The sequence below is a fragment of the Oryx dammah genome, unplaced genomic scaffold, assembly GCF_014754425.2.
Source record: "Oryx dammah isolate SB20612 unplaced genomic scaffold, SCBI_Odam_1.1 HiC_scaffold_23, whole genome shotgun sequence".
Taxonomy (NCBI): domain Eukaryota; kingdom Metazoa; phylum Chordata; class Mammalia; order Artiodactyla; family Bovidae; genus Oryx; species Oryx dammah.
The window spans coordinates 69,587,278-69,602,279 of NW_024070207.1; the positions used below are offsets into that span (position 1 = coordinate 69,587,278).

At 42.6% G+C, this 15,002-nt stretch overlaps 1 protein-coding gene across 1 annotated transcript in view; it reads right to left on the reverse strand.

Annotated features, from left to right (window-relative positions):
- SLC16A2 (solute carrier family 16 member 2) overlaps nt 1-15,002 on the reverse strand; it is a 136,619-nt gene that overhangs the window by 115,569 nt on the left and 6,048 nt on the right. The gene's annotated exons all lie outside the window — the stretch shown is intronic.

Here is a 15,002-nt window from a genome sequence, read left to right on the forward strand (position 1 = left end):
AGAGAGAGAGGAGGGAGAAGAAGGAGGAGACAGGGGAGGGGGGAGAACCTCATCACAAGACTGTGAGAGATTATTACTACCCCTCCCACCGCCACTTTACAGATGGGTAAATTGAGGCTCAGAGATGCCAAATGACCTGCCCAAGGGTTGCAAATTAGGTAAATGACAAAGTTAAGACTTTCAATGCTGGTCTATCTGATGTCAGATCCTGTTCCTTACCCTATAACACACAGCACAAGGAGAAATAAGGCAAAAGGGACTTGAACTTCAGGGTCTTTTTTATGACCTCCCATTCCAAGGTAATCTTTTTTTGTTAGTGCTAAAACAACTTCCAGGAAAAGAAAGAGGGCTTTAGGACCTGTACTATTCTCTGTTGAACCATGGTCTGGAGACTGGCTTTCAGGTTTCTGGTCCTGCCTGGAGATATGGCCAAATCCACTCATGGGACACATAAAAGCCATGGCTCCCTTGAGTGGGTGTTCACTGGTGTTACCTTGGAGCCTAAGGGGAGGCTTCCTAGGGTTAGGAGCCAAGAAGACAATAGGTTTGTTCCTTCTTTATTCTATCCTCTGGCTGTCTGTCTTTCTCTTCCTAAAAGCTGCAGGCTCTCAACATCTGGTCTGACCGGTTCCACTGAGCCTTCCATGTTTGAGGTACTCTGTGAATAGTGTAGGGAGCACAGGCTGGGCTAGGCTTGAATGTGAGTGGTGCCATCGCAGGGCAAAACAACAAATGAACCTGTCTGGGGTCCTGCTAACCTCCTTTACCCTGCCCAACAGGTCCCTCCAGCTGGTTAAACAGAAGATTTAAGGACAACTTGCCTTTGACTAGTCTTCCCATTGGCAAAATCTAGGTCAAAGCAAAAAAACCACTGTGGCTCTTGGAATACACACAACTTTCCTGTTGTTCACCATTTGAATGGTTAGAACCTGGTCAAGAGTTGTAGAGATAATGTTAGTAACTCCAAATCTTCAGGATCATTAATTTGAAGGTCCTGTAGGAGTCAGGGCTCAGGGAAGTGGGGAGGGTCTCTTAGTCATCTGGATGCAGGGGATCCTCACCATTCCCTGTCTCTACTACTCAGTCATCCCAACTAGTCACCAGAAGTTTAACCTGCTAATGTTTAGAGCTTCCTGCAGGGGATCCCTCTTGGGACTTCCTAGCACCTGTCTTCCCCTCCTCTACCCCAGAAGATAAATCCTCTTTCTAAGTAATAGGATGGGATGTCCCGGTGGGCAAGGAGGTCAAGGGGCTTGGTAGGATAAGCTCCTGGGAGGCAGGACACAGAGCACCTTATTGTAGATGTTGTTGTTCAGGTTAAAAATTGTTGTATGTGGATGGGTAGATCATCCACAATCATTGGTTCCTTCCAGAATTAAGGGAGGAGCTTATAGGTTGATGTGGCCAGTGCACGATTATCCTACAGATGGACTAAGTATAAGCTTAGGACATCAACAAAGCAAGGGCACCCAAAATGAAAAAATTACAAATTTATTGAATTGTTCCAGAATTTGGCAATTGGAAAAACAGTGCATGGGGCCTCTAAAGGTATTAATCTGGTCCTGGGAATGACCAACATCAGAGTAGCCCAGATGGTATCTTGAGAAGGCACATTTACCTTCAAAATTCCTGAATGAGTGGTGCTAAACTCCCTTGGGCTCCCTTGGGGTTACACTAGCTTACTAGGGAGATAATAACAGCAAATGCTTCTATAGCACTTATTGTTCTGAGACATATATAATTCTGAGATATATATAACTCTTTTAACAGTCTTACTGGTAAGTACTCTTGTTATCCTCCCCTTGTGCTTAGTTGCTCAGTCATGTCCAACTTTTTGTGACCCCATGGACTGTAGCCCGCCAGGCACCTCTCTCCATGGGGATTCTCCAGACAAGAATACTGGAGTGGGTTGCCATGCCCTCCTCGATCCTCCTCTTACATGTGAGAAAACAGTGGCACAGAGATGCTAAGTCCCTTGCCTAAGTACACAGCTGGTAAATGGTGGAGCCAGACTTACCCAGGCAGTTGGGCTCCAGGGTCAGTGCTCACTCAAGAGGGCTCCATGAAACTAGGACTTCAATGGTACTTTGTCCATAAGACACAAACTCTCTTTAAAAAAATAATAAAGCTAAGATCTTAGACAAGTGATGTTAGTAGAGAATATTCAGGAGAGAGTTCTAGGCATTGGCTCAGCATATCATAACCTGTCCCACCAAATCTTAGTTTCACATTGAGGTACTCACTCACTTGGGCATACATATTCTCTTTGCCTCTCATGGGTGGAATTCTTCAAGAAGATAGAATAGAGACCATGGGATAACTACACTTCCCAAGACTCATCTTTTTCTCAAATCTGGGAGTATCTGTTTTCAATTTCCATCAGAGAAGTTGTCCCTATAACCTCTGGCCCCTTGCCAGGGAGCACCCAATGTCTCTTTGGTTTATATAAACCATTGGTTCTAAGCACCACTAAGTTTCTGGGAGGCCCGGCTTTCTTATCGCTTAAGGGGGGAAGTCAAGGCCCAGAAAGTGGAAGAGACTTGTCAGGGTCACAAACACAGTAGTAGAGCTAGAAGTAGAACTTTGATCTCCTGACTCCCAGTCTGGTGCTCTTTCTTGACTTCAGCCAGCAGGTCTTAGTTATGCCCATATCCTTCCTTCCATGACCCTTGTTTCTCTCCCCCTTAGTTTTTTAATTTCAATTTGTTTCAGGCTGCTATCAAGTTGAGGGAAAACTGTTAAAGGTATTGGGGAGGTCCTACATCTCAGCCCCCATGGAACATGGGATTGGGATCCCTGGTTTCTAGTTTCAGCTCTGTTAAATATTAAGTATATGACCTCAGGCCACTCAGTTGCCTTCAATCTGCTCTCCGTTTTCTGTAACTATAAAATGGGAATATGAACAAAGTAACAATTTTGAGTAACAATTGATCTGTCCAATTTGCAAGTCTCAGTTGACCACTGCCCATAGGCTCCTCCCCACTTGGCTAAATCTCTTTTCAAGTTACAACTGTACTAGCAAAGCTCTTGATTCCTTTGGCCCTTACACTTACCTCTCCTTTTCCACAAAAGTGAAAGAAAGTGAAGTCGCTCAGTCGTGTCCAACTCTTTGCGACCCCATAGACTGTAGCCTACCAGGCTCCTCTGTCCATGGGATTTTCCAGGCAATAGTACTGGAGTGGATTGCCATTTCCTTCTCTAGGGAATCTTCCCAACCCAGGGCTCAAACCTGGGTCTCCCGCATTGTAGACAGATGCTTTACCATTTGAGCCACCAGGGAAGTCCTCCTTTTCCACATCACCACACCAAAATTGCATTCAATTTCACATATATGTATTTTTTCTAGCTAGCAGTGATCTGTGGTTGGTTGGTGTGTTATGTCTTCTCAAAGAAATTATAAACTTCTTGAGGGACACTTTTCCTTCTCTGGTTCATCCAAGGTCCAACCTAACATGTAATAAACACCTATCGACTTGAATTGAACAGGTGGAGAGTATGAGAAAGGCTTATGAGCAGAGCGTGACTATTCAATATTTATTGAACCCTTAGTATGTGCCAGGCTGTATGCTAGATGTTTTATATGCTTCCTCTCCTTTAATCTCCACACCAATAATGACTGATGTTATTATTATCTGTATTTTATACATGTGAGAACTCAAACTTCAAGAAGTTAAAATCTTTGTCAAGGTCAGCCATATAGCGTGTATTTGAATTTAGTGATGTTTGATTCTAAAGCCTATATTCAAAGATTGGTTATAGTTTGAATTTCTATTAGCAGAGTGCTGAATAAATTACAACATATCCATATAATGGAATACTGTGCAGTTATTTTTTTAATGCAATGATTTTACAGACTTACTGTGTAATAATGTTCAAGATATACAGCAAGGAGAGATAAGAAAGCATTTTTAAGTGAGCAATGCAAAAAATAGAGGAAAACAACAGAATGGAAAAGACTAGAGATTTCTAAAAGAAAATTAGAGACACCATGGGAACATTTCATGCAAAGATAGGCTCAATAAAGGACAGAAACAGTACGGACCTAACAGAAGCAGAAGATATTAAGAAGAGGTGGCAAGAATACACAGAAGAACTGTACAAAAAAAGATCTTAATGACCTGGATAACCACAATGGTATGATCACTCACCTAGAGCCAGACATCTTGGAGTGTGAAGTTAAGTGGGCCTTAGGAAGCATCACTATGAACAAAACTAGTGGAGGTGATGGAATTCTAGCTGAGCTATTCAAAATCCTAAAAGATGATGCTGTGAAAATACTGCACTCAATATGATAGCAAATTTGGAAAACTCAGCAGTGGCCACAAGACTGGAAAGGTCAGTTTTCATTCTAATTCTGAAGAAGGGCAATGCCAAAGAATGTTCAAACTTCTACACAATTGCACTCATTTCACATGCTAGCAAGGTAATGCTCAAAATCCTTCCAGCTAGGGTTCAACAGTACATGAACCAAGAACTTCCAGATGTATAAGCTGGATTTAGAAAAGACAGAGGAACCAGAAGATCAAATTGCCCACATCCATTGGATCATAGAAAAAGCAAAAGATTTTCAGAAAAAACATCTACTTCTATATCACTGACTGTGCTAAAGTCGTTGGCTGTATAGATCACAACAAATCATGCAAAATTCTTAAAGAAATGGGAATACCAGACCACCTTACTTGCTTCCACCAAAACCTGTATGCAGGTCAAGAATCAATAGTTAGAACCAGACATGGAACAACAGACAGGTTCAAAATTGGGAAAGGAGTACATCAAGGTTGTATATTGTCACCCGTTTATTTAACTTATATGCAGAGTACGTCATGAGAAATGCCGGGCTGGATAAAGCACAAGCTGGAATCAAGATTGCCAGGAGAAATATCAATAACCTCAGATATGCAGATGACACCACCCTTATGGCAGAAAGTGAAGAAGAACTAAAGAGCCTCTAGATGAAGGTGAAAGAGGAGAGTGAAAAAAATTGGCTTAAAATTCAACATTCAAAAAACAAAGATCATGGCATTCAGTCCCATCACTTCATGGCAAATAGATGGGGAAACAGTAGAAACAGTGACAGACTTTATTTTCTTGGGCTCCAAAATCACTGTGGATGGTGACTTCACCCATGAAATTAAAAGACACTTGCTCCTTGGAAGAAAAGCAATGACAAACCTAGACAGTGTATCAAAAAGCAGAGACCTTACTTTGCAGACAAAGGTCTGTCTCATCAAAGCTATGTTTTTTTGAGTAGTCATGTACGGATGTGACAGCTCGACAATAATAAAGGCTGAGCACCGAAGAATTGATGCTTTTGAACTGTGGTGTTGGAGAAGACTCTTGAGAGTCCCTTGGACTGCAAGGAGGTCCAACCAGTCAATCCTAAAGGAAATCAACCCTGAATATTCATTGGAAGGACTGATGCTGAAGCTCCAATTTTTTGGCCACCTGATGTTAAGAACCGACTCACTGGAAAAGAGCCAGATGCTGGGAAAGATTGAAGGCAGGAGGAGAAGGAGACAATGGAGGATGAGATGGTTGGATGGCATCACCAACTCAATGGACATGACTGTGCAAACTCCGGCAGATGATGAAGGACAGGAAAGCCTGCCATGCTGCAGTCCATGGGGTTATAAAGAGTCGAACATGACTGAGTAACTGAACGACAACATAAAAGGCAAAGTGGAGGATAATGTGAATTACAGGTTACCACTGTGTTTTTAAAATAGGATATACACATACATACACAATTGTTTGTACATATACAGAATATCTTTGGAAGAACACCCCAGATAACATTAGTGGCCTCTAGGGAGGGGAACAAGGCAGCTGTAAGGTAATGTAGCTTCCCTGATAGCTCAGTTGGTAAAGAATCCGCCTGCAATGCAGGAGACCCCAGTTTGATTCCTAGGTCAGGAAGATCCACTGGAGAAGGGATAGGCTACCCACTCGAGTATTCTTAGGCTTCCCTTGTGGCTCAGCTGGTAAAGAATCTGCCTGCAATGCGGGAGACCTGGGTTCGATCCCTGAGTTTGGAAGACCCCCTGGAGAAGGGAAAGTCTACCCACTCCAGTATTCAGGCCTGGAGAATTCCATGGACTGTATAGTCCATGGGGTTGCAAAGAGTTGGATACAACTGAGCGACTTTCACTTTAAAGATAACGTAGCAGGGAGACTTTTCACCAACCCACCTCTTGAATTTTGTCTTATATTAAGTAAATGAAATTACACCTATTACAACACAATACGGGCTCTTTATGCAACACAGTACCTGTGGATTGACTTTAGAAAAGTTCAGGGAGACATAAAGTGGACAGTATGCCAGTGATTGAACTGAGGAACTCCCAAGGTGCCAGGAGCATTACTTCTTACACCCATACCCAACTTATAAACAAACCTTGATTACAATCATCTACCTGTAATACTGACTGAGGTTATATCTTTCCAGATGTCAGTTCTCCTATAAAATGGGAACCAGATAGATAGGAATGGGTAGTCTCTAAAATGCCTTTCAACTCACATGTTTAAATAACTGAAAATCAAGATGGTAAGTCTTAGTATATTTGAAATCTTGTCTCAAAGAAGGACTTGAGAATTTAGTTTTGTTGTTTACAAAAACAACAACAAAAGACAAATATTTTCATCATGAGATGGTATAAACATTTGCCTACTAAATGGTCTTAATGGAAGTTCCTAAGTGGTCACTGAAATGCTGCTCAAAACTGCTATTGCAGGCCTCTTCCAGGCTTCTGGCCTTCTGTGGCCTCTGTTCTCTGGGGCTATCCTGTTTAGAACATAAGGAAATTGGCCCACTCAAAAACTGAATACAAAGGAGCAAGGTCCCTTCTTTGCTTAATGTCCCCTGGCCCAGACCTTCTGACCCTAAATATCCCTTTCCTTCTTTTCACTACCTGCAGGAGAACAGAGGCTCTGTGAGAGACCCTCGGGAGGAAATGACACCCTAACTCCACCCACCATCTGCCCCCAATGCCTAGTAATCCTTATTTTTTAAAAAAAAAAGAAAGAAAAAAGTCAGTCCTTGACTCAAAGGGAGGTTTGTGAGCTCCTGCCAAGAGCTGTAAATATTTCAACATGCCTTGTTTCCTTGAATGTATATGGCCTGGGATCTGGCCCCTCCTCTCCCTGGGCTTCTAGAGAACTAAGGAACAAAGGAAACATGGCCAGTGGCCAATCCTTAGCTATGAGACACCCGGGTAAAATTGCAGAAGAATACAGACAGGAGATGGAGACGAGATGGAGTGGGGAGGGGTTGATTCCTCTTTCAGAAATATTTAGAGAAAGGTGTAACAACTCACTTTTTAGGAGCTGGAAAAGGCTACTGGATGATAATGATGATAATAATGATAATAATAATACCAACCCCTTCACAACTGACAAATACCACTCACATACAGAATCTCATATGCTCCTTCACAGTCTTATAAAAGTAAATACAATCAGTCTCACAATGAAGATGAGAACACCGAAGCCTTGAAAGTTTATGTGACATTCAGGCTAACCAACTAAAAAGAGACAGTTTCTCTGGCCCTTTTTTGGACCCAATGACCCATGACTCTAGGTAGAGTAAAATGAGTGGCTAGAAGAGTATACTATGTATCACAAGACTGTCAGACTTGTTTACTAAGCCCTTTCATGGTCATTTCATATATCCCTTAATTATAAGGATGCCTGGAGGCTAAAGGAATGGAAAACTCTGTCATAGTCCTTCTTGGTACCTGGCCCCTTTCATCTTTAGATGTATTAAATGATATCTGGATTCATACTCCCTAGGTTCAAATATTGGCTCTGCCATTATTTGCTATATGAGCTGAAGCAAGCTACTTAATTTCTGTGCATCTGTCTCTATCTGTGAAATGGAGGAAATAATAGTACCTACCTCATAGAGTTGTTCAGAATTGAAATGAGTTGGTACATGTAAAGTAGTTAATATAATGTCTAGCACAGAATTGGGCTTCCCTTGTGGCTCAGCTGGTAAAGAATCCGCCTGCAATGTGGGAGACCTGGGTTCAATCCCTGGGTTGGGAAGATTCCCTGGAGAAGGGAAAGGCTACAATATTCTGGCCTGGAGAATTCCATGGACTGCACAGTCCACAGGGTCTCAAAGAAGCACAGAATTAATTGATAAACGCTAAATAAAAGTTAGCAATTACTATTATTATTATCAGGCTGCTTAATGGAAGTAAGAAGCTAAATGTCAAAGCAATCACACTGTGAAATAGCACATACCACTAAGCTGTGTGCTTTGTTACTTTTTCCCCCATAAAAAAGAAGGTTTATAGGGAGTCATCTCCATACTTATACCCAGTCCTCTTGGAATCAGTGGCAACCACACATGAAGGGCATGAGTGGTGAACAGAAGAAGAGTTCTTTTCCTTGTAAGAAGCTCAGTAACCTAAACAAGTGACTAAAATTGTGACCTGAATCTCATAGGCATCATATTCTAAGCAACTGTGCTAATTGGCTCAGACAGATATCACACACCCAGCTATACACACATACCCACAGGTCTGGACACATGGGCACATACCCTTCTAGCCTGGGTAAGAAGGTGAGTGGACAGAGCCACAGGATAAGTTAGACAAGAGATTCTGTGGGGACTGCTCGTTTAGTGACATTTCCTTTTTTCCCTTCAGTTGCAGGGAAACAATTAACCTGGGAGTTTCATTTCCTCCCTCTTCATCCTCACTAAAAGCACTTTTAAGTCTAGTGTGTTTGTCTCCTCCCTCCAACTCCTCTACAATCAATTCTGTAGTATCTTTTTTTTTTTTTGCAAGAAGAGAGATTGATAGGGGATCAAAATAGAGTGGGGATTTCTATTTTATTCAGAACCCCTCAGGCTACTAAATACCAATCTTAAGTCTCTAGAAGTTCGGTAGGCTCAGTAATTGAGGGACAATGATAGTGCAGATTTGAAGAGAAAGGGTGCAACTGACCAGGACATTTGTTGAATACTATTGAGTAAGACCTGCTACAGTACCATCTCTTTGACTGGGGTCCCAGGGCTGTGAATCTTACTGCAAAAATCCAGAGGCGATAGCTTCTACACTCTTAAGTGTTCCATAGGAAGTCACTCTTCCCTCGGAAAGTGGAGAGTAAGAGAGAGGGGAAAGGAGGAAAGAGACACTTCCACAGGGTGTATGGGAATGGGCCTGCGATCCAGTCTGGAGTAAGGACTGTACCACATCTGAAACCCTAGTTGTTCCTCTAATTGAGTGAGGGAAAGAAAGAAGCAAGAACAATACTAGGAGAAAAAGGATGGCATATCAAGCAGAGGTTTTACAAATGCCCTATGAAAATAGGAGCCAAGAAAATATATGGTTGGGATAGCCATTTTTATCCCTCTTCTACCAACCCCAGAAAAAGCAAACAAGAGAATAGAGAAGGGCAAGACTACTAGGGTGAAAAGGCATGTACTTCCTCAAGCCACCCAAGCAGGCCACATGCTCCAGCCACAAATAAGTGTCAAGTGACTTCACATTAGTAATCACAATACCTCGACTTCAAGGCAAATGATTAAACATCCTTAGGCTTAGTCCTCTCTCACCCTTAAAATGGGAGAGGGCTGAAGTATCCTAAACCCTCTTCCCAATAACTTTTGAATGGGATGCAGGATAAGGGGAGGATTGAAGCAGAAAGAAACTGATAGAAATGTTTCCAAGCACTACTATAGGCGAGTTGCAAAGAATCCATGCCAAGAGGTACAATCGAAGCTGACCATATTCTCTCCATCACTCCTCCTTAACAAGTTTTCTCCATCTGGGCCCTTTGTACTAGTCTCACACAAACCTTACAGAAGCTTCTGTTACATTAAAACCTAATTGCATAAGCAGACGAGAAGACTTTTTCAGGCAGAATACTCATAATCCATGGCTTGAGGTGTAGAGTATGTGTATGTGTATGTGTGTTTATGCATGAACATTTTATGAAAAAAGTGTTTTCTCTAAGGTTTACTCATTCAGTCCCAAGTGAGATAGTTCCTTTCAAAACAGGAAATCCCACTCCATCTTTCACACAATATGAAAAGAGTAAATGATTCTTTTTTTTTTTTTTTCAAAATGCAAAACAGGACTTCCCTGGTGGTCCAGTAGTTAAGAAGCTGGCTGCCAATGCAGGGGACACAGATTTGATCCCTGGTCTGGGAAGGTCCCACATGCCACGAGGCCACTAAGCCTGAGCTGCAACTGCTGAGCCCATGGGCCTAGAGTCTGTCTTCCACAACAGAAGAAGCCACCACAATGAGAAGCTCATGCACCGCAACTAGAGAAAGCCCTGGCATAGCAACAGAGACCCAGCACAGTCAAAAACAAAATCTTAAAAAATGCAACAAAACAAAAAGATGCTGATGGGAAAAGTGGCACACTCTCCTGGGAAACTGGTCTGCTCAAAATGTACAGATGACATCCTTTATATGTTTCTGCAAATGCTGACAGTCCATCTGCTTATTTACTCTTCATGGCACTGGAGGAAATATTTCCAAAGCAAGTATAAATTCAGAAAAAAAGAAAAGATAGAGCTCTGTGCCTACTACTTCAGTAGTCACTCTCAGTAAACCCTGAGTGAAGCTGAAGTTGCCCAGAAATTGGGAATAATGAATATGCCCTTCTCTAGGATGATAAGCAGCAGCTCTCTAACACCCACTACCAGGCGGCAGCCCTTAGCTAGCTATAAGGATGCCCTGTCTGAAGCTCCCTAAAGGAAACCACTTTATTGAATTTATAAATCTTGGTTTACTCTTCTATCCTGAAGTAACAGCAAACCAAGGTCATACTAACCATGCATTTCTGAGAAATGAAAATGAGCTGTAGAAAATTAAGTTTCAGGAGAGGGGTCCAAACTGAGGCTTAAGGGAATGCTTTCAGTTTAATTCTTTATAGGAACAGGCTCAAATGCTGGGAAACAGCAGCATACAGAACCACTCTGCTGGCCTGCAGCAGGCCAAATTGAGAGAATTCTTTTGGAGGTCCAATTCTATGCTAAGCAAGACATTCTGGGGGAAGCAGTTATGGATCTGAAGTTACCATTACATACTGTGTTTTTTCAAGTGGGTCTTTTCAACCAATATTGGTACATATGAGTAGCATATGTACACACAACATGGAGAAATGCTGTCTGTATAGCTTTTCATTGCTTTCCCAATCTCCTCCCAACCCATTCAAACCCTCATTCAGGCAGATTAGCATATTTCCATTTGTTTGAATGAGTCAAAATTTATGCCAAGTGAATAGTAAAGAATAAAATATCATATAATTTTAGAAGGATAGAACAGAAGAGCTAAGAAGTCCATCTAGTATTCATCTAGTCAAGACCCTTTCACTTTACAACTAGATAAACTGAGGTACAGAGAGGTAAAGTGACTGCTCAAAGTCACAGAGCAAGTCAGGGGCACAAGTTGTCTAACTCCCAGTCACTGCCCAGCTGGTATTACTGAGATCATCAAACCATTAGGATCCAGATTTAGACTTAGAATGAGCACTTGAGGTCACTGTACAATGAGCCAGGGATCTAACTTCAATTAGCCACTCCAGCTCAAACAAGTACCCCCTGGCTGGCTTCCAAATACCCCCAACCTCTCTTCCTCATCCCCTCCAGTATGAGTCAGGGTCTCAGTTTGGGACCCAGTTTGATTGGAGAGGAGTCAGAAGAGTGGCTTGAAAGATGCCTGGCCCTGTGTCCCAAAGCTCCATAGCAGGCTCTGAGCCAACCTCCTATGGCTGACCAAGGTTGGTTCTCTGAGCCAACCTCTGTCTTCTATGGACAGTAGGCAAAGACCTTCAGCCAAAGGCAGGACATTGGCATATTTGCTCGAAAGATACCTGGCTTCCAAAGTCAGCAATTTAGTGGTCATCCCAGTGAGACACTGAACTAAGCAATGAAAGACTCTAAAATGAGGAAGAGAAAGATAGCCTAAATTGCCCCTGGCCTCACCTATCTTTGGGACTCTTTGCTCAAAGACAGAATGTATCATTTATACCATGCCTAGAAAATTCTGTCTCCATCAGAGTGACCCATGAGCATGAACTATCTTGTACCCAATAATGAACCTTCCTGACCATTATTACCCCTTTCTCTGGGTGGTGAGAGACAGCCCCCCACCTCGACCTGGGAGACTACAAGGGTCACGCTTATAAACTGTCAAGGGAAAGATGCCTCCCATCATGTTTTATGACTCAGTGCTAGACTGGAAGTCAAGGTGGAAAGTACAGGGTGCTGAGTTTACTCTGGGGCATGTCCAAAAAGACCTAAGCCTGGAGCCAGTGTTAACAACTCTGACTTGTTCTGCCTTGTCTTCTGGACCCCCAACCCTAACTTGCCCCTGATCCAACTCATTTAGGGTTCCAATAATGATCTGAGGCCTGCAACCAATGCTACCTTGCTCTTTCTTTCCCCCAAAAGTCTCCATTCTCATATCAGACGGGCATTACAGACTTCCCATCAAATTGTTGGGTTGCCCCTGTCTTGTATGCTGCTTGGTCTGGGTTAGGGGAACTCACAAATTTCCCACAAGCTCTACAAAAAGTATAGGCTCATTTCTCTCTTGATCTTTTCCTTTTTCCCCTAAATCAGACCTTGGTCACTTGCCTTCATCTCAAGGACTTTTTGCCTGCCGGTCCTCCCAGGCTTAGGACCCACGGAAAGCTGGTTTCCTTTTCAAAATAGGTGAAGAGAAAGGACAAGATACACTGCCATCACAGAACTGTATGCACCACAGAGTTCACAAAGACTGGACATTGCATGCTCTAGAATGCCCTGAATTCCACTTTCCTTACACTTCCTATGACTTTTTCCCATATCCAGAGACCACTATGATGTGGAGTTAGCCTCTAAATATCAAAACAACCTCTTTTGGGGGGCACCTTCATAATAGTCCCAATCATCTACAGAACCTTAGGCCCATTAAGCCAATCAGCACAGCTTTAGGGCTGTGAAGATATTCAGTTCAGTTCAGCTCAGTTGCATAGTCATGTCTGACTCTTTACAATCCCATGGACTACAGCACACCAGGCCTCCCTGTCCATTACCAACTCCCTGAGTTTACTCTAACTCATGTCCATTGAGTCAGTGATGCCATCCAACATTTCATCTGCTGCCATCCCCTTCTCCTCCCACCTTCAATCTTTCCCAGCATCAGGGTCTTTGCAAATGAATCAGCTCTTCGCATCAGGTGGCCAAAGTATTGGAGTTTCAGCTTCAACATCACTCGTTCCAATGAATATTCAAGATTAATTTCCTTTAGGATGGACTGGTTGTATCTCCTTGCATTCCAAGGGACTCTCAAGAGTCTTCTCCAACACTACAGTTCAAAAGCATCAATTCTTCAGGGCTCAGTTTTCTTTATAGTCCAACTCTCATATCCATACGTGACTGCTGGAAAAACCATAGCCTTGACTAGACAGACCTTTGTTGGCAAAGGAATATCTCTGCTTTTTAATATGCTCTCTAAGTTGGCCATAACTTTCCTTCCAAGGAGTAAGCATCTTTTAATTTCATGCCTGCAGTCACTATCTGCACTGATTTTGGAGCCCAAATAAATAACATCTGCCACTATTCCCCATCTATTTGCTATGAAGTGATGGGACCAGATGCCATGATCTTAGTTTTCTGAATGTTGAGCTTTAAGCCAACTTTTTCACTCTCCTCTCCATTCTCACTCTACTCTGGTTCCAAATAGGAAAGGGAGTACGTCAAGGCTGTATATTGTCACCCTGCTTATTTAACTTATATGCAGAGTACATCATGAGAAATGCTGGGCTGGAGGAAGCACAAGGTGGAACCAAGATTGCTGGGAGATATATCAATAACCTTAGATATAGAGATGATACCACCCTTATGGCAGAAAGTGAAGAAGAATGAAAAAGCCTCTTGATGAAAGTGAAAGAGGAGAGTGGAAAAGTTGGCTTGAAGCTCAACATTCAGAAAACTAAGATCATGGTATCCAGTCCCACCACTTCATGGCAAATAGATGGGGAAACAGTGGAAACAGTGGCAGACTTTATTTTTCTGGGCTCCAAAATCATTACAGATGGTGATTGCAGCCATGAAATTAAAAGACTCTCACTCATTGGAAGGAAAGTTATGACTAACCTAGACAGCATATTAAAAAGCAGAGACATTACTTTGCCAACAAAGGTCCGTCTAGTCAAGGCTGTGATTTTTCCAGTGGTCATGTATGGATGTGAGAGTTGGACTATAAAGAAAGCTGAGCATCGAAGAAGTGATGCTTTTGAACTGTGGTGCTGGAGAAGACTCTTGAGAGTCCCTTGGACTGCAAGGAAATCCAACCAGTCCATCCTAAAGGAGATCAGTCTTGGGTGTTCACTGGGAGGACTGATGTTGAAGCTGAAACACCAATACTTTGGCCACCTGATGTGAAGAGCTGACTCATTTGAAAAGACCCTGATGCTGGGAAATATTGAGGGCAGGAGAAGGGGACGATAGAGGATGAGATGGTTGGATGGCATCACCAACTCATTGGACATGGGTTTGGGTGGACTCTGGGAGTTGGTGATGGACAGGGAGGCCTGGCATGCTGTGGTTCATGGGGTCGCAAAGAGTCGGACATGACTGAGTGACTGAACTGAACTGAACTGAACTCTGCATATAAGTTAAATAAACAGGGTGACAATATACAGCCTTGATGTACTCCTTTTCCTATTTGGAACCAGTCTGTTGTTCCATGTCCAGTTCTAACTGTTGCTTCCTGGCCTGCATACAGATTTCTCAAGAGGCAGGTCAGGTGGTCTGGTATTCCTATCACTTTAAGAATTTTCTACAGTTTATTGTTATCCACACAGTCAAAGGCTTTGGCATAGTCAATAAAGCAGAAATAGATGTTTTTCTGGAACTCTCTTGCTTTTTCAATGATCCAATGGATGTTGGCTATTTGATCTCTAGTTCCTCTGCCTTTTCTAAAACCAGCTTGAACATCTGGAAGTTCACGGTTCACGTATTGCTGAAGCCTGGCTTGGAGAATTTTGAGCATTACT